The sequence below is a fragment of the Gorilla gorilla genome, chromosome 4 (assembly GCF_029281585.2).
Source record: "Gorilla gorilla gorilla isolate KB3781 chromosome 4, NHGRI_mGorGor1-v2.1_pri, whole genome shotgun sequence".
NCBI lineage: Eukaryota > Metazoa > Chordata > Mammalia > Primates > Hominidae > Gorilla > Gorilla gorilla.
In genome coordinates, this window is record NC_073228.2 from 128,264,282 (window position 1) to 128,285,231 (window position 20,950).

Here is a 20,950-nt window from a genome sequence, read left to right on the forward strand (position 1 = left end):
GGGTGGCAGGATTGCGGCAGGCCCAGGCTCCTCAGCCAGGAGCAGTTTGGAAAGAGGTTTGGGCTCTCATCTCCTCCTTCCACCACCAATCCTCCTCACTCACCCGCCACCAGCAAGCACTCCTTCACTCCTGTCACTATTTCCACTTCCTACCCTTATGAAGAGGAAGCAGAAGTTCCAGGTTTTAAATGAAACACTCTTAAGAACAATCCTTAAGAAAGCAGCTGATTCTTAGAGAAAGTGCTAATAACACAGTCAATTTAACCCTAGCATTTGTAGCCAATTTTTTCAAATTCCCATTTAGTAGGCAACAAAGCTTTGCAGCTGAGCTCTGAGGCCTCGAGAGAAAGCAGGTCCCAAATAGTGAAGGTTTAGGATGAGGCTTCAAAGCCATGCCCCCCGTACTTGTCCGCCACATCCTCCCCAACAGATGAAATATCCCTTTGGTCTGTTCTGTTGACAGCTGCATTTTAAAAAATCTGATTTTTCCCAATCCGGACAGCATTATCCTTTACGATTCAGCACAGACCCCTGACGACTGGACTTGTGACAGGCAGATTACAAAGCTGGTTTATCCAGGCATTGTGTTTCTGCGGCTCTTTCTGAAGCCACAGCCTCCGCGGCAGCAGGGAGCACTAATTGCTCATTTGCGGCAGTGACCTTTTCAACTGGACAGCGCCTGGGATCTGGTTCCACGTTGATGTCTCTCTTCTTTAATTGCAGTGTGCTGGCAGGGAAAGAAGCACCCAGTGGCACTGAGTATAGTAGTATCTAGTGTCTGGACCCAGCTCACTCTGCTTCTCAAAGCAAGACCCGAGGAGCAGAGGTATCTGTTCTATTCACTTTGTTTTTGCACTTGGATTCTGACAGGAATTTAAGCCACTGGGATCAGGAGTGCATTAGGGCACAGTTATGGCAAGACACTTGTCTGGGAGTCACTCATTTTCAAAAGAAAACTGGACACATTTCCATCAGGCAGCAATTGAAAAATATTCAGAGAGATCTATTTTGATATTTAATCTCCAAATCTTATATTTGGGATTGAGGTCAATATCCTATTTGATACTCTCCCAGCTAAGAATCTACTTTCATTTGCTCACTTCCTGTTGTGTATGCAAAACGAGTACAATATTATTCTAGTGCAAATGGCATCTATGAAATTTTCTAGGAACATTAGCAGATTGTTGGCACTTTACGAAGGACTTCGCAGGACCAGAATGAGCTTGACACAGGTAAGGAAAGAAAAATCTGAGTGAAACATTGAGTGAACTGATTTCAGAATCCTATGACACTGTCTGCAGATTGGAAAAAAGGGACACAATGAGACAGCTACAGTGCAAGGCAAGGAAGGGGCAACAAAGTGAGCATTGTCATATTTAGGTATTCTAGTTCATCTATCTGCTACCAAGAGCTGCCAATCAAAAATATACTGTCTGAGAGTGTGGCAGATTGCAGAGGACAGGAGACACCATACGTGTTCATCATCCAACCAAACCCTGACGCAAAACCCACTGAACATTTATTGATGAAAAGCAAAAATAGGCCACAGGGAGAAACCCAATGGAGCAATTACACCTAGGCTACATTTCTCAATGGTTGTATACACCATTTTCCTTTTTGTACTCCACAAATAACTTGATGCTGAAACCTGAAGCATCAAATAAATAGTTCCTATCCACCGCCTCTCATAGCCCATGCATCTTACCTGTACTTTATCAATCCCATTCTCTCATAAGCTATAGAAAACCTATGGCATGATGGGGTTCAAATATATGTATCTGAAATTTATTAAGAAATATGTTAAGATTGCTGATGGGGTGGCTATTAAGCCCCTGCCATCACTTTAAAGAGCTACCAAAAAGAAACCCAACAGAAATGTAAAGAGAAATTGTACTTTAAAAAGAGTAAGTATATTTTGAAAACGATAAGTAATAATGTCAAGTAAGATTATGATTCTATCCACACAGCTGGCTCTGACACTATTTGAAGGATGCCTGTGTGTCAGGCGAAGGAAGGGGGCCTGGATCTGCCTCTCCAGCTTCCCAACAACTGCTCCTGTGATTGTTTCTAGTTTTCTCTTTCTCCCTTGGGAATAACATTTGCGTTCCAACTACCACATTCATTGCAATATTAACTCTATGCTGGTGTAAGTGCTTAAGCAAAAATCCTCAGGGAATTAAGTAAAAGGTATTATATGTAAATCCCTCTTGGGCACTTCATGCTGATAGCAACTAGCCAGAACTCAGTGATAGAATGAGGTTCTTAATAGACTTTTCGCAAAGAAAAGAAAAGCAATTTTCCCTGTGAAATTTTATGAATAAGCTAGTCAAATCCAACCTCAGAGACAAATTGGTGGCTACCATGATGCCTAGCAATATGACAATGCACTTTGAAGGGAAATAATGACATTTCCCTAATTTCTCAGACATGTCACTGAAATGTGTTCTTGAATTGCTCAGCTAAATATTAATTCCATTGTCTTCATTTAAAAGGGCATATTCTATGGTCCAAACCCAGTCTAAAATCCCCCACTGACTTCACAGGGAGATTTTCCTGAGTAAAGGTGACAGGGTACAATTCCATGTAGGCTGAGTGACTGTCTGTCATTTTTATTACTTGGGACTGAAAACGTTTTCTAGCAGTACAAACCCCAAGGGACCACATGGTGCCTAAATTATCCATCTGTAATGCTGTTTGGATCCTTGTTCATCTGACTCCACAAGGGACCAGAGTTACTCACCTGCTATGACCACACAGGCATAATTTCTGTGCTTTATATTACCGACCAAGGAATGCATTTTCCAGCTGTGGAAAGTATAAATACAAATGTAATATTCAGAAGTGGAAGAAACACTGGAGTCCAGGTAGAACTAACTGATCTTTACCAGGGCAGAGCATGTATCTCTACAACCAAAACTAAACTGAGAAACAATTCACTGTGTGGGGGACTCAAAGATCTTTTCTGTGTCAGTCCCAGTTATTGGTTGAGGGATGGTGAGTCATTTTAAAGAGGAGGTGAGAAAGAAGAGGTGGAGAGGTGAACTTCAGTCATTTTGTGAAGATCCTGAGTCTTTTCGAAATAACGAAATATTTCATATTTAGATATGTATGACACCAAGTACCCAGCAGATTCTTGAATATTCCATATATAATCATTTTTATGTTATTTTGGTGTCCTGTTCTACCTATGCTATTTTATAGAGTCAGAGAAATTAAAAACGATACAAATTGCAGTAACTAGGATTTTTGACTTCTTTTTCTAGAGTTCCCTCAGTAAAGAATTTGAAAATTAGAAAAATAGAAATTATTTTGCCCCTAGTGAAACAGGCAAGACATAACCACCCATTTTGCTGTAGTCTTTTTTTAGGGGTGAATGGCTACCAAAAAGTCAACCAGGGAGGAACTGCAACATACTCTTTTTTCCTAACATTGATTCAGTTTTCCATCTTTATGTAGTAAAAGAAACATGACAGAGAAACAAATGCCCTTCTATTGTTTACATTTGAGGTTTACAGAGAGAGCAATCAGCAGATTTTCTGTAAGATCCATCTATCTGTCACTGTGTTTTATTGGATATGGCTGCAGCTGAATCGAAAACAGGAAAGAGGAAAGAAGTGAAAGTGACAAAGATGGTTATAAAAATAGAAAAAAAAGAGTGAAATCTCTGGAGTGTAAGAGTGGACCAAATACAGCTGTGGGCAATATTCCCTCTGTTTTTATAAAGTGTGTGCATGTGCCTTGCCACATAAGGAACGAATTATGAAGACTAAGCATGTTTCATGTTTTTGGCATTGTATTCAGATGGAATTCATGATGAAGTTTATCAGACATGTTTCATCCACATTATGCACAATCAGAACTCTGCCACATGGCAATTAGGTCAGCACCACCATCCCCCGCAACCACTTCATATATATACAAAATGCAGCATCAATCAGTTCTGCTTGTCCACAGATGAAAGCCTAACTCAGTATGTCACTTAATAACCCCTATAATCTGGTCCCAACTTTTTTCCATAACCTAATTTCCCTTGCTCCTACCTGCCTCATGGAGAATGATCACTGCACAAGTGATTGCCATTTTCTCTTTCACGACCCTGTTACCTCACATTGAGAGTATCACAACACCCCAATTTCACCATCCTTTGTTTTTCTAAGTCTTGCATTTCTTTAAAGATTTTCCTTACCATTTGAACAATGTCGCCCCCACTGCAACAACATTAATTCTTTCTTAGATTTAGATATCACCACAGAAAACTGGCGTGAAGACATAAAATGGTGTTAAACAGGAACCAATAACATACGTGCAGCCAGTTGCTTAGTGGCTTCAAAAAAGTGCAATTATTTTATCTTCTTCCCTGGTTTCTGTGGGTGAGGAATTAGATTGGACGGTTGTAACTCAAAGTCTACCTGTGGTGGATTTGGAACAGCTGGGAGCTGGACTACCTAGGGCCTGGCCCAGCATCCCTTCATCTCTCTCTCTCTCTCTGTGTGTAGTCTCAGGGTCTCTCCATTTTCTCTATCTGAGCTAGTCTGGACTTCTTCAGAGTATGACTTCTTAATTAGCAGCCTAAAGCTTAAAGGTTAAGCATTCCAGAAAGCAAGGCAGAATGGAAATTGCCTTTTGTGATTTAGCTTCAGAATTTACAGAGGACATTTCCACCATAGTCCGTTGTTTCAAACAGTCATCAAAGCCTGCCCGATGCCAAGGGGAAGCAACATAGATCCCAGCTTTTGTGAGAAAGGATGTCAAAGTCATATTTATAGAAAAGGTTTGTGAGATAGGAAATGTTTCTGTGATCATCTTTAAAAAACGCAATCTGCCAAAGGAGCAGATTAATTTTTTTTAAGAGAAAAGAAGGAATTTTGGGATTCTGCCATTTCCCTGCCAAAGAACAATGTTCCAGATACCTATTCAACTATTGTGGTTTTGCTTGGTTTTTATAGGCATGCTTGTCCAAAGGCATGTTTTAATTATTTTTTATTTGCATGTTGTACATTATTTTTTCCAAAATGCTAAAGTACACTTAGTAATGAAGAGGGGCGAGTTTATTTCTACACTTTATACATATTCACTGTTATATATCTTATATATAAAAAGTTTTTGTCCCAGAGATGCTAGGATAATGTAATGCAACCCAAAAGTGATTAAAGCCCAAAGCAGCCTTCTTTAAGCTCAAGTAAATATGAAAGCAAAGGTGATATGGTCACTGAAAACACGGTTCTAGACTCTACCATTTTTATCACTGTCTAGTTCATTGTCTGCAGATAAATGTGACCTAAAACATAATGTTCCCTAGTGGAATACTTCGCAGATTTTTTTTTCTTTTTTCTTTGCAATGGAGAAAGAGTCTCACTGTGTTGCCAGTGTTGGTCTGAAACTCCTATCTTCAAGTGATCCTCCTGCCTCGGCCTCCCAAAGCTCTGGAATTACAGGCATGAGCCACCATACCCAGCCCTTGACAGAGTTTAATGAGTGACACTGTCTTGAATCTGATGTTGGTGTTCTGAAGTACAATCCTTCATAACCCTGCCAAAGATATGACAATGTAGCCAGACCCAGGCTAGGTGCTGCCATCAAAAAACATGGTCCTAAAATCAAAGTGTACTTTCCAAATAACTCATGTTAGAAACCTGGACATCTCTAACGCTATGAAGAGGATACATAGTCCATAGCTGGATTTCTGAGCAATTCTTCTTCCCTTTCTTTCATTCCCTTTGTTTACACCCCAGAATTCTCTCCTCTAAACTTCGAAAAATCCTCCTGATTTGAAACGAATCTATTTTATCTGCCTACCACATCTTTTTTCCTCCAAATCGGGTACCATAACACTCAGGTAATGGCATACTCCTGCCCCACAGGCTAAAAATACCCAAGTAGACAAAGAATGTTCTTCAGTATGAACATCTGATGTTAATATTTTTTTCCCAAATCATTCTTTCAAGGGTAAGTGTGAGTGAAAAGCACTCACATGGTGAGTGGTGCCACGTCACCATGGCATTTCCATTATCAAGAAAGTCCATCATTCAAATCCTTAATGGGTAATTGTCAGGGGTGGGAGAAGAACTTCTCATACTTTAGTATGCATATGAATATTACCTGGGAATCTCGTTATATTCTGATCCCATGGGTGTGGGCTGGGCCCCAGAGTCAGCATTCCTAACCAGCCCCCAGTTGGTGTCGAGGCTGCTGGTCTGGGAACTATACTTGGGGTAGCACCAACCTATTTTTAAACTATTATTTTTAGTTATTTAAATTCTAAATTGCTTGTTTTGAACTTTTTCCAGTTTACTGAAGATTTTGGAAGGTATGAGATAAATAAGAAAAGATACAAAGGAAAATCCAGTGATCTCAGCCAGCAAAAGCAATAGGAGTGGAAAGGCCATAGGCCAGTGCTGGGCTGGTGAGTTGCAGGTGGATCTGAGAAGGCAGCAGACGCAATGTCACACCCTGAAGTTCCAAACCCGCCACTGCCCTCCCCACCCTACTCTGTCCTCCTTCCCCATCTGATTCCTGAACTTCATGCCTCAGAGACCCTCTGGGTACCATTACCTGTAAGTTCAGAGGTGAATTGTTAGTTAATGACTGAGCAGGGTTGGGAGCAGGGAGCTGAGAACTAGAAACAAACAGAGGCTAAAAGTTTGAATGAGATATGTGTGAGTTTCTCTGGGAGGCAGGGTGCAAGGACAGAGGAAGGATTGTCAAGAAGGAAAGGAAAAGCACCCACAGTGAAACCTGAAAGAGGCCCAAAACAAAACTCTCCTGATTTCCTCATTGGCTGAGGGCTGGGCCGCAGGTACATTTATTTCTTTTATAATTACCTACACCTGAGTGAACATAGACAGGTATTTATATCTCAGTGAGCTGTTTAGGTGTGTTTATTTAGGTTTTATTTATAATCCCAGATTAAGTAATTTCCTTTTAAAAATTGTAGGTGGACTGTGATGAGAAAGAGCTTTTATCTGATTGTTAGTAAGATCATAGGCGTAAAGAGAATTTTGCTTTTGAAAACTTACAAGGGCTATGGAGTTTTTCAATTAAACAATGTGGCCCTTCTAAGGTTACTAAAGAGAAACCCACATATTCACAATCAACCTCTAAGGCTGTTGAAGTTTCTCAGTTCTTCGAGCCTCGAACACTCTGTGTTCCTAAGCCACTAGAGGTGGAAACAAAATAGAGCTGCTTATCACATTTCTTCTATTCCACACCTCAGTATTGTCATCGTCTCCACTTGCCCTTCAGCGGACGAGATTAATAGATTTCAACAGGACCTTTTGTGGGCTCAGAGGAGCTTGCTCTGCACTTTATTTGCCCTCTTTGTGTGGTTGTAAAGCGTTCTGACCAGATGACTCGGCATTGCCAGTAAGAACCCAGCCCCATGCTACAGGGACTCTATGGCCAGAAGCACTGCTTCCTCTGCCTTGTTTCTTGAGATCAGTGAAACAGGAATATTTTCTCGCGAAACCCTGATTCAATAACTGGTGGCTCAGAGCCCACAATAAAATCATGGTAACAGTCTATAAACATCAAAACATTAATCCTTTCCAAGTAGGAGCTGACGAGAATAAGCCTAATTGCAGTAATGACCTGAAGTATAGACACTGCTCTGCATAAACTCTCACTCCCTGGTGGGAATGTTCCCATGGAACTCTGGGACTGTGCCATGCACACACCTAACTCTAATAATACTAAATCTAAACATGGGCATTCCTGCTGGATGAGCGGACTGATTGTCATTAAAGGCCTAAAAGGTAAAAAATTATTACTACTTTAAATCACTTTCCAAAGACCAAGCATTTTTTAAATTGTTAATGATGGCCCCATTCTCTCATTTAATTTCATTTTTAATTTTTAACTTTAAAAAACACTCCAGTTAGATACAAGTATTTTAATTTTTATTTATTAGGGACCATATATTTATGCAATATCCATGTTTGCTACCATAGGCACTTGAGCTGTGATGATTTCACTTTGGTAACTTGAAAATGTATATAATAGATTTTTAAAATTAATTTGTAACAGGAATAAAAATTACCACAGTGTGAGAATTCACAAAGCTCCCGCTCCTTCCCCTTTTTCTATCCTCACTCCACAACTGGCACTAGCTTTTAAAGGGGATGAATTTTTGCATCCTGGATCAGTGCCTGGACTTTTCTTTGGAAAAACAAACAAAGAGAATGGATAAAACTGAAAGAAAATGGAAAACATCCCTTCACTATTCTGGTGGGATTGACCCCATCCCCAACTCCAAAGATGGGCCCTAATTTGTTTATCCAAATAATACACATACACACACACACACACACACACACAGCCCACCTTCTGTGGAGGCCTCAGTCGCTATGACAAGATCCAGTGTTGTTTTCTCCATAGTAATAATGACTTTCCTTGTTTTTTGGTTTGTTTGTTTACTAGAAAAATTAATTCCCTGGAACTGAGGACTTTGGTGTCTTATTCAGCCCTATGCCCAGCACCTAGCACAATGGCACAGTGTCTGACACATAGTGAATAATCAGTATTGCTATTGCAGTAGCTTCCTAACTGGTCAAATTACTTCTGATCCCGCCCCGCCCTCTCAGTCTCCTCTCAGTGCAGCCCCACCCTCTGCACCTCTGTACCTGTGCAGCAGCTTCCTTGGGCCAGCATGGTGTCCACAGCCCAGAACCTGGCACTAGGAGATTCCTGGAGAAACAGGAGCCTTCTTGTCTGACTGTCCAGAGAGTGAGAGAAAGTGTGGCAAGTATTTTTGTATATAAGCTTCCTAAAAATAACTTGTTATAGAGCCACATGAATACCTGCTTACGAAGCATTTTATCAGCCTCACGAAACATGTGAAAAGGAATTACATAAAATTAGTAAGACAGATCTGAAAAAGTTTTCATTTAAAGTAAAATTCAAGATTTGTTTTCTGATTATTTTTTGTGATGATTATGTATATCTAAAGAAAGATAAATTTCTTTTTGAAACTTATTCTCCTTTTTCTTTCTTCAATAACATTTAATTTTTTATGCAAGCAGTCCAACATACTTGGAAGTATACACAGAGAATGACTTAATAAAAACTTACATAGCTGCAACTTAGATTTGACAAATATCAATACATTTCTAAACATCTTTATTTAAAAATAAAATTGGATATTTTCACATAATTGAAATTCATTAAAAGATTTGAGCCACAAAAAAAGAGTTTGAATATTACTGTAACATAAAAGTCTGAAAGATTTTTGTTGAATGATTTTAAATGTTACTGAATCAAATTGATGCAGGTTCTTTGGAAATAAAATAAATTTAGGAAAAATTACTTCATCACAAATACCTGAGTGTTTTAATTTTTGTGTGAATAATATTAAAATGTGACTGAGGTTAATATGCAGCTAGAAATCATACATCTAGGGGATGGATCTGAGGTTCACCTATCTTTTTATAGTGAATTTTGAAATATAGGCAAGCACAGCATAACGATGGTTCCATCAATGACAAAGGGCATATACAGTGGTAATCCTGTAAGACTAGAATACTGTATTTTTACTGTACCTTTTTAATGCTCAGATATGTTTAGATATGTAAATACTTACCATTGGGTTACAATTGTTTACAGTATCCAGTATAGTAACATGCTATACAGGTTTGTAGCCTAGGAGCAGTACCATATTGCTTAGGTGAATAGTGGGTTATACCACCTAGGTTTGTGTAAATACACTCTATTATGTTCACACAATGATGATACTGCCTAATCACACATTTCTCAGGACGTATCTCTGGCATTAAGCAATGCATGACTGTAAAAGGAAATTATGCCTTTTTTTCTCCAAATAGTAATTCTCTTCTAGAACACTATTCCTCCTACTTATGTGTTCTAGTATGTCGGTTGGTATGCCTTGTATGATGTACAACAGGTATTTCCTAGTTAGGAGAGATATTTAAACAAAGGTAGAAAGAGAATTTTTAAAAAGAAAGGAGAAAATTAAAGACCACTTCTTTCTTAATTGAAGGACTACGGTTGTAAAAAATTGTGATCATTTCCCTTCTCTACCCTTGTAAATACATGTGTAATCAAATACTGACCTTTTGGTACTGGAAACAGGAAACACCTGATGTACAAGGTTAGAACATGTTGTCAGACGCACAGCTGAATTAAGGGTGGATCAGGCAGGCTACTGCTTAGGAAACTGTTCTGTAAGAGGGGCTAAGAGAATCGTGGAAATGTCACAAGATGGAGGAACTTGTATATGCCACGTTTCTTCTTAGGGAAAAGGATGGGATACTAAGGTGGGGCTAAGACCCGAGAAGGCGATATTTGTATCTGACTTCCAAGAAGAGCAGGCCAGAGGCACAGCCTCTGTGGGCACAGCTGTGCTGAGTGGAATATCCATACCTGGCAGAGCCAAATAGCCTAAGACATGAAAGGGGACACTGAGGGACCCAGAAGTTCCCACTGCACATTGCTCCCACACAGAGCTCAGACTCTCTTCGATATAAATGTACAAATATTGAAAGAATATGGTTTTAAAATAAAATTATCAACCTACCAGGATGCCCCCAGTCCCCATCTAGGCCTGGTCACAAATCATTCTGACAGCAAAGCTGTGTTGCTCTGCCATCTATCCATGGAAATGGTTGAGTTCTTTAGGGAACTTCACTCTCATGGTCCTATTGTAGTGGGACATTGGGCGAATGTTCCACTCTTTATAGATAAAAATTGTAACTGAATGCTTTTCAACGTGTGGACTGGCTGTTAGTAAAGAAGAAAACATTCTTAATTCAGCTACTTCCTTTCCTATATCAACATCTCATTCATTCTGTTTCTCTCTCACAGTGAGGTTGGTCTCAACAACCCTGATGGTGTTTATCAAATTCCTGGGTCTGAAGGGACTTGCCCCAACCCTTATAGACTTTCCCCACCAGAAAAGAAGGAAATACACACAGTTGACTTTGAGGGTTCTTTTCGAGAATTATTTTTTATTATCGCCTATTCAAAAAATTTACCATCAAACCATGTGTTTCAGATAAAGAATAATAATTACTAAACAAGATTATTGTCTGAGAAACCATGACTTATGTGAATTGCTTGTTGTCTTGTTACAATTCTACAACTATATGAGAGCCTCTCTCTGTCATTATTTGCATATGATAATTCCAGAGTTGGACCTAACCCAAGCACAGTGAAAAATCAGCTGTTTCTGACTCTGTTTCCTCATTTGTGATTTAGAATTAATGATAACAAATAGAATTATGTTAAAGGTTGAATAAGATACCATGAAGGTTCTTGTACGCTATAAATTGTTGGTTATGAGTTGGCCCATTGATGGTAAGATTTGTATGTTTTTTCCCATATTAAGTAAGTAATATTACTAATTCTGAAGAAGGTGCTTTGCAAAGTCCTGTTCACTGTAAGGATCTGATTTTGTTGCTGCAAACCCTAGGTTGCTTGTTTGGGGTTAGGACCATTATAAAAGAAAATAGGTGTAGACTGTTGGAATCCAGAGTATGATGTATGACAGGGGTGCAAGATTAGAAGTTAGCCCTTGATGTTATTTCTATTCCAGTGGCAGGTGGGGTGGGGATTTTTTACTGAAAATTGAAATTCAGCTGCAGCATTGGCTCATGTCATCTTTGCTGTCATTATGTCCCAGAATAGCATCACTTCAGTCAGCTTTACCAAATTAAATCAGGTATAATGGGGTTACAAGCTAAGAAACAACAATGGGTTAAATTTTTAGATTGTCTTTTTGGTTTTTAAGGAAAACATACAAGGTTCCACAATAAAATCATGTTATTAAAAGGATTGCTCTGATAGGATCAAACATATTAAAATCACATATTTCGTAATGTCATTATGTTTGGTCTTTAATCTATCCTAATGAGCTCACTGGGTCTAACAGTTCAGCTTGTTGAGATTTGTGAATTAGAGCTAAGCTTTTACTGACCCTAATTTTTTAGGTTAATAGTAGTTTTTATGAGAGGTGATCACCTGATACATTGCGGGGATAAACGAATCCACTCATTTGGGACTCTGCCATCTGACACCAGTAACTCTTTACAAGAGTTAATTTTTACTCAGATTTTTCTCCAAAATGATATATTAGCCATAGCTTTAACACTGTGTATATCTAATATGCAAGTACATACAATTTTAATGTATATATTAACTATGAAAATATATTTTCTTTCTGCCTTAGAAATAAGCACCTTTTTCTTTGCAATAGTCACCAAAATGCTCATTATCCCAATAGATTTCTCTTGATTAGGCTGAGTGTATGCATTAATTAACCTCACCTGGATTATTTTATTTAAAAAAATTAAAAATACTAAAGCACATTTCATTCCAACATTCCCAATGTTGAAAGTCTTCTGACTTTCATGAAACCTCTTCAGAGTGAATGAAAAGAGGTGAAGATGCTCATTAGCCTGTAATTCCTGAATGTGACTGTGTCCTAAATTCTTCAAGATGCCACAAGCAGAATGTTTGTACATCAAATACATGTTTTTATCATTATTTCTCTTTTAATAAGCGCAACATTACGCTCTATAGAATGGAAACTATTTATTTAAATACAGATTTTATAAAGGGTTTTCTATGATGTTCAACCTGTCAGTATTTTATCAGGCTACAAAATTTAATTTGGATTATTCAGCCTTAAAAAGGAGGGAAATTCTTACATATGCTACAATATGGAAGAAGTTGTCATAAACGTTGACAACTTTATGCTAAGAAAAATGACCGGTCACAAAAAGACAAATATTGCATTATTCCACTTATAAAAGGTACTTAAAGTAGTCTAAACCATAGAGACAGAAAATAGAATTGTGGTTGTCAGGGTCTGGGGGGTGGGGTAAACAGGGACTTATTGCTTAATGGGTATGGAATTCCAGATTTACAAAATGAAAAGCATTATGGAGATTGATGATGTTGATGGTTACATAACATATGAACGTATTTAATACCACCGAACTACACAATTAAAAATAGTGAAGATGGCAAATTTTATGTTATGTGTATTTTACCAAAATCATCATAATAATAATTTTTAAATAAAACTTAATTTTGTCTTGCTTTACTAAATACTATCCTCCTTCTAGTTATTTTTGCCTCTGGCACCATGATCCAATAAGCCAAACATGAGTATCAAACAACAAACTGTTAAGAATTTATTACCACCTACCATGCACAAGGTATTTAAGGAATATTAGGAAATATAAAGCAATTTCTTCATAAAAGCCTGCAGAATTCTTTATAAGTTTTCACCTATCAAAAAATAAACACTTATGGAGTTTAAAAAATGGTGAACTCAAAGAGACATGAAGATTTCAGATGCTTGCAGAGTTTCCAGGCTCTAAGTAATTAGGTTTATTTCCATGTCTTCTCTAGGAAAAATGGGTACCAAGTCCACAGGAAGAAGTAAGTTCTTGGATGCAAGGTCAGTTTGCCTTAGTAGAGCACCAGAGTTCAGCAAAAGAATGAACATGTTCTAATGTCAAGGTAAGTAGTCTTGGGGGTGAGACCAGGTGAGAAGATGGTGACAGGGCTGGCAAAACTTGATGGGACATGGGCATCTAAAAATTATAAGGTACTACACTTTCACTGCAAACCTGACCTCAGGTTGTTTCAATTTTATATCTCACGTTGCTGCCTCTAAAATGTATCCTTAATCATCTTAACAGTCATTGGCATGGCATTACTTTTCAACGTGGTATCATTAAATCAGGAATAGTAGTCTAAGGAGAGGAGCTAACACCTCCCAGGTGACCGGCCAGTGTCCTGCCCTCCATGCCATGAGGTGTAGGGAGGCAGAGTATAGAATCCTGACAGGAGCAGTGGGTTTACTTCCTAAGGGTTTGGTGAAGCAGAATAAGGGAGTGATAAAGATTAGGCCACGATGACCTACTTTTAACACCAGCCACTAAGGCGCCTCAGTTGATTGTGAGCACTACACAGTAGAATGCTTTAGAACAAAGAGTGCGTAACGTGAATCTTGCACACAGAGAGGCGTTTGAAGCTTAAAAAATACCCAAATATACAATGGCCTCTTGTTTAATTATAGTAATTATTCATCAGACTCCAGATGTTAGGAAAGAAAAAAACTTTATCTTTTTATGATTAGAAGCATGAATCCTTTCAAATGTGTGTGTCACTGAAATGGAATGTATCTAATCATCAACTTGCAGCTGAAAGAGTGCCGAGTAAATAACTGAAGCCAATCCAGATACTTATTAAAAGAATTTGTTTCCAAAGGGAAAGAGAAATACCTTCCATTTGAAAGAAATCAATCCTACAAAAAAGTCAAAAGTACTTGGGGCATTCTGGCAGCATCAGGACTTATTTTAAAACGTTCAATCAAATTCTTGTCCAAAATCCATTCATGGCTATGCCCTTATTGTGAGGCTGCTGCATTCTTTCAAAAGTGATTGAGAGGCCCAGAAATCAAGGTCTCACTAGTTATGCATCACTGAATCAGGGGAGAATGTAAGGCAGCCTCCCAGAAGACCAGGCCTGGAAATTCGTATCTGACATCCAGTTCCTTAGGCTCCACCAAACTCCATGAAATTAAAGAGAAGGCAACAAACTTCTCTTTCTGCTGGGGTCCCAAACACATAATTGGACAATAATTACTGAGGAGTGGTAGCCAGCCTCTAAGGCAGCCCCCAGTGGTCTTCACCTCTTTATATTCATGCCCTTATGTAGTTTTTTTCCACTTTGAATATAGATGACCACGTGAGCAAGAGCATCACTTAGAAATGACAGTGTGTGTCTTCCCAGGCCAAGTCATAAAAGGCATTACCACTTCTAGCTTGCTCTCTGTCTCTCTTTCTCTTTCCCTCTCTTTCTTGTCTCCTCCTCTCTCTCTCAGATCACTCACTTTGGGAGAAGCCAACCACCATGCCAGTAGATACTCGAGATGCCCAACAAAAGTGACCACATGGTGAGAAACTAAGGCCCCTTATCCATAACCAGCACTAATTCGCCATGTAAGTCACCTTGGAATTGGATCCTCCAGCCTTGGTCTAGTCCTCAGATGACTGCAACCACACACAGCTACCATGTTGACTGCAATCTCAAAAAAAGACCCTGAGCCAGAATCACCATCTAAGCCCCTCCCATATTCCAGCCCCACAGAGTTATGTGAGATAATAAATGTTTATTATTTTGAACCACTAAGATTTGGGTTAATTTGTTACATAGTCATAGATAAACATTGCTAAGGGTAATCTTAAACTGCCTGACTGGATCCTTTCACCTTGAGGCCTCTCCATAAATAAAGCCATGCATTTCATTTCAGGCCCAAATAATAATTACATGGGTGTGTGTGTGTGTGTGTGTGTGTGTGTGTGTGTGTGTGTGTGTGTGTGTGTTGGGGGAATCCACCTCTTCCACCCTATGATGCAGAATACAGCTCAGGGACACCAAAACATACTATGCTTACTTATTTCATGGACACTCACATTAGGATACATGCTTCAAGAACTTTTTCTATCTGCGTTTTAAAAAAGAGAAAATAGTAGCTTCACAAATTATTGAACTTAATTTATATATTTAAATCACCACCATCTTCAAGGTAATATGCCAAATGTAGGAGATATTCATAGATCTAAGAGTGTGCATAGACCCTGCACTCAAAGAACCTACTCTAGGGGGAAATGCAAGTATACATGCATCTGTAAAATAAAAATTCCACTAAAATATACAATAAATTTGTATAGTGATAATCAGGGATGAGCTAGAAGTTATTATTTGAAATTTGGTTCCGTAATAGGTAGGGCTTCAAATGGGCAAAAGAGGAACTGAGAAGCCATTTCAGAAGGAGGGTGCAGCATGAACCCAGGCAGCCTCAGAACCAGTGGGGAAGAAACCTCAGAATGTACTAGAAATACACCAAGGTTTTGCATATTGCAGCCAGGGATTTACATTTAGTTAAGTAGCCAGCAAGAGATATTGAAGTGTTGTGCAAACTGGGATGACCATATCAAAACTGCACTTCAGGAAAAATAATTGAATATATAGAGAACATATTAGAAGAGGGAAAGGCTGAAGGCAGTACCGTGAGAAGGCTGTGGTCATGGTGTAGACAGGAGGAACAGAATTAGGAATTACAGAGCAGACAGTGAGAATAGAAAGGAGGAGTATATGTGAGAGGCAGAAATTATGGAGTCTGTAGGTTCTGCCACTAACAGGATGAAGCTAAAGTAGGGAAAAGTGGGAGAGGTTGGAGCAGACAAAGAAGACACAGATGTTTCAGGCTAGGAGATGAACAGAATTAACAGAATTAGGGATGGACAGAAACAGTGTCTGTACTGAGACTGGAGAACAAAGAGATGGAAATTCAAATATAAATACACATTAGAACTCTCCAGCCTTCTGCTATATCATCCTCAGACTGCAGGTGGGTGTCTTTTGCAAGTACAAATACTTTGATTTGCATTGGAAACTGACAGCTGGACTTGCAAATAACATATAAAACCATTCTGTACACCAATGCAAATATTCTTTGCATCAGCAGATAGAAATATTGAAAAGCTCCAAATTAGACATCACAACAAAAAAGCGTTTGTGGTTTTTGGCAAATAAGCTTTTTAAACAAAATCTGACCCCACCCCATCTTGCAATATGTCTTTTAAAAAACTCTTTGTCTTGCCATACTTTTATAAAATGGCTGAAAAATACCATCACCTAACTCAGTTTTCTCAACTTCTCAAATTCTTCCTGGCAGTTCAACTACGGAAAAATCAAAACCTGTCTTGCTCACTGGCAATCAGCTAATTCTGTGAAGTAGCATTCTCCATCTGATTTAAACTCAGTTGCCCTTGTGTATTCTGAGCTTGTTCGATATACTTAGCTTGAAAAATTGTCCAGATCTCAAAGATAGAGCTCTTCTAATCTACCAATGCCAAGGCTTCTATGCAAAGCTAGGGTATAAATCCAGATCTTCAAATTAAGCTGCTGGATTTATTTTTTTTCTATGCATATACATGAAGCAAATATTTACTAAATACAAGTTTATTTGCAAATTAGAACTGCTCCTGGCTAGGGTGCCATAATCGGCAGAGGAATATAAAAATAATAATAACAGCAACAACTTACCAGGGCCTTAGTAGCACCATTTTAAGCACTTTAGATATATTAACTCACTTAATTCTCATAATACTACAAGGAATTTTCTTTAAAGAGACAAGGTCTCATTCTATTGCTCAGACTGGAGTGCAGTGGTGCGATTATATCTCACTGCAGCCTTGAACTCCTGAGCCCAAGTGATCCTCCTGCCTCAGCCTCCCAAGTAGCATGTGCCACCATGCCCAGCTAATTCTCACAATAACGCTACAAAGGGGTTCAGTCAACATCTCAAGAGCCAAAGATTGAACTCAGGCATCCTCAGAGCCTGGGCTCCTAACCATTGGGCCTAAAAAGAGGAATTTTCCGTGGGTATTTTTGGTCATCCACTGTATTAGTTTTTTATTGCTGCTATAACAAACTACCACAAATTTAGCAGCTTAAAATGACACAAGGTTGTATTTTTCTAACTCTTCTTCCATAGGCATATATCCCTCTGAGTCTGACTTCTTCTGCCTTGTTCTTCTACTTTTAAGAATGCCTGTGATTAAATTAGGCCCACCAGGAAAACCCAGGGTTAGCCGCCTTAATTCTTCTTTTCTCTCTAACCCAACATATTCACATTTTCTAGTAATTAGAACGTAGGAATCTTTGGGGGCCATTAGTCTCCCCACCGCACCCACTGATTCTCTAGGTAAAAAGAATCTGAAAGTGCAAGCAGATTTAAAGTACTAGAAATCAGAATAATAAATAAGGAAAGAAAGGTGAGTAGGGGGCGGCAAAAACAAAATGTTTACAGGACAGTATCCTATGCAGGTGTATTAGTTCGTTTTCACGCTGCTGATAAAGACATACCTGAAACTGGCAAGAAAAAGAGGTTTAATTGGACTTACAGTTCCACATGGCTGGGGAGGCCTCAGAATCATGGTGGGAGGTGAAAGGCACTTCTTACATGGCAGCAGCAAGAGAAAAATGAGGAAGAAGCAAAAGTGGAAACCCCTGATAAACCCATCAGATCTCGTGAGACTTATTCACTGGCCTCATGATTCAATTACCTTCCCCTGGGTCCCTCCCACAACAGTAGGTGAGTAGAAAATGAGAAATTGAGGTCTACTTCCTGATCCTTGACATTTGCCCATTGCCCCTCCAACTTCATTGTTCTTTCACTGACAGTCAATATAACAAAGTTCTAGTATCTTCATATCATCTTTTAAGCAGCTCTACTAGGAAAAATCAAAACTTGTCTTAGTCTTATGACCTTACCAGTCTTCATAATCATTATTTTGCTAACTTGAATGCAGTTTACTTATACCCTTACAGTGCATGTTCTCTATCCCATCCCAGCCAGGGAGGCACTCACTCTCATTACCTGGTGGTGAACCACTAGTACAGAAGTGTGAACAGGGCATGATGGCAGCATGTGGGTGTGCCCCATACTTAGCCGGGGAGAGAGCTATGGCATCTGGGGATAGAGAGTCAAGGTCTTCCAAACCAAGAGGGAAGGAAAGAGTAGACCAGGAAGAGAAAGTAGTGACTCCAGGACCGAGAGGTGGAAATGGGCATGGGCTGGTTTCTCTAAACACTCTTGTCCAATAGGCCGGAGCATGGAGAAGAAGGCAGGGAGAGGTAAAAAGTCAGGCAGGAGAGGCCAGCGGCGTCAGATCCCACAAGGTCTCGGGGTCATGTAAGAAGCCTAGGATGTAACATGTAAGTAACAGGGAAGCACTGGGGGGTGCTAAGCAGGAGCCAGAATCCATCTACTGCTGACCAGCTGTGAACCTGCATGTCACCTTTCTCTTTCGTCAAATGGAGATAGCAGCACTGACTCCATAGGGTAGTGGGGATGATTAAATAAGAGTTAACCACCTAGCATAGTGCGAAATGCATGGTCAGTTCTGGAAAAATGTTCAGATAGAAAAGATAAATGTAACCAAAATGTTAGCTGGAGGCTCCACCCTAGAGAGCTAAGGTGGAATTACCTTAATGTTCCAAAGTCTATTTTCTGGAGTCCAGAGTCCTCTGAGGCTTCTGCAAACTGCCAGGACAGATGGGTCTTGAGACCTCTCCTGACTGCAGGGCGTCTGCCTCCTAGGGCTACTGTGTGTTCTGCACTGTCACCCAGCTGAAATCCTCAGGCTCCCTCTCACGAAAACTTAGTGAGCTTCTCAAAGGTGGGGCGGGTGCGAGGCACATGGAGGAGTGATAGATCTGGACAGCCAGAAGGACTCCAAGGGGAACCAGGGCATGCGAGTTTTTTAGTGCCCTCAGGCCACTACCACGGAGCTTTCCATTGACACTGCTCTCATTAGTGTTGGCCTCTCCTGCTCTATCTGAGAGCTCCTCTCCCCCTTTCTTTCTCATCTTCACTCATCAACCCCCCTCCCATTAAGATGTGAAAATAATTAATTATTCCCTTTGTGTTATGCAGGTCATCTTCTCCTTTCCTCTAACATCTTAGTACAGGCTTATCGATGTGTTTCCTAAATGCTGTGAAGAAAAATTCTAGCACCTGCTGTGAAGGTGGTTAAATGTCTTTACCATCCAGGCACAGAAGTATAGGACAGGTTTGGCTGAACTTGAGAAATGAGACTGACTTTGTTGGCCAAGAAGTGACAGATCACACTGATATTGGAGGATTTAACATTCCTCTCCTAACAACTCTGCCCAGGAAAGGAGCCAGAAGCCACCTGAGAGAAAAGGGACTGAAATGTGTCCCCTCTGCCATGTAAATAAAGAGGAACTCTACCTGGAATTAGCCCAACTGCAACAGTTAGAGGATGCAGTCTCCATCCAAGACAGCTCTCCCTTATGGCACCACCTGCCAGTTCACTTTGCTTTCCCCCAGATGACTCTCAGTTCCAACAATTCACTAGAAGGACACAAGAACTCACTGAAAACTGTTATGCTTATGGTTACACTTCATGACAGGGAAAGGATACAGGTCAAAATCAGCCCAGGAAAGAGACATAGAGGGCAGAGACTGGGAGGGTCACAAACACAAAGCTTCTGTTGTCCCCTCTTTGTGGAATTAGGACATCAATGTGTAGCGATAACCATAAAGTATTGCCAACGACAACAACAAAAGACCAAGAAAAGTTCACCCAAGCTATGATACCCACACCAACCAATACCACATGACTGAAAGCCTCCACCGTCAATCACATGGCTAGTCTTTCTGGAATGGCCAGCTCTATCCAGTGCTGACTGGGTGAGGCCGGCTCCACCCTGAGTTCTGGTATGGTCAGCTCTTACCCTAAACAAAGACACTTCTGTCAGGTGTGCCAGAAATTGCCTCCTAGAAACTGAGGGCAAAAGCAAAACCTCTTTTTGGGCAAGGCCAAATTCTTACTACACAGACTTGACGAAAAGAATAGAAGCCAAAAACGTCTAGGAATGAATGAGCTCCCTCCCGCCTTCTGTCCTCACTCCCGGAGGGACGTGGGTAGGCAGGCTGTTGAGATCTACTCAGGACAAGACTTAAGGTTTCAGAGAGGAGGGCCGGGTCCTGACGCAGGGCTGGGCAGATCTCAGGCCAACCACCCTAGCAGCGGGTATGTCAGAGAAACAGCTTCCCAGGACGGTAAGATTTGTTTCCTAGAGGCTGAGAGTGTAAGAGAGTCGTTTCACAAAGGAACAAGTGGACAAAGGGGGAAAACGGGGGTTTATATATAAATTGGGAACACTTATGGCATAAGACATGCCAACTAGTAAAGATATAAAAATATATAGAAGTTATCTCTTGTCCACAGGTTCCAAGAGCCCCAGAGGATGCCTGCAACTGCAGATAGCACCAAACCCTCCATACATAGTTCCTATGTTTTTCCTACTCATACATGCCTATGATACAGTTTAATTGACAAATTAGGCACAGTAAGAAATGAGCAATGACTAATAATCAAATAAAACC

General features: G+C 39.9%; 1 long non-coding RNA gene across 2 annotated transcripts in view; it reads right to left on the reverse strand.

Moving 5' to 3' along the window:
* Positions 1–20,950, reverse strand: part of LOC129533582 (uncharacterized) — a 383,198-nt gene that overhangs the window by 341,770 nt on the left and 20,478 nt on the right. Inside the window, exon 1 of one of the 2 annotated variants that reach the window (XR_010133928.1) lies at positions 8,619–8,735. The exons of the other annotated variant lie outside the window; for it this stretch is intronic. This is a non-coding gene — a long non-coding RNA (uncharacterized lncRNA). Of the gene's footprint in view, positions 1–8,618; positions 8,736–20,950 lie in introns of those variants that run through there. 2 annotated transcript variants of the gene reach the window in all.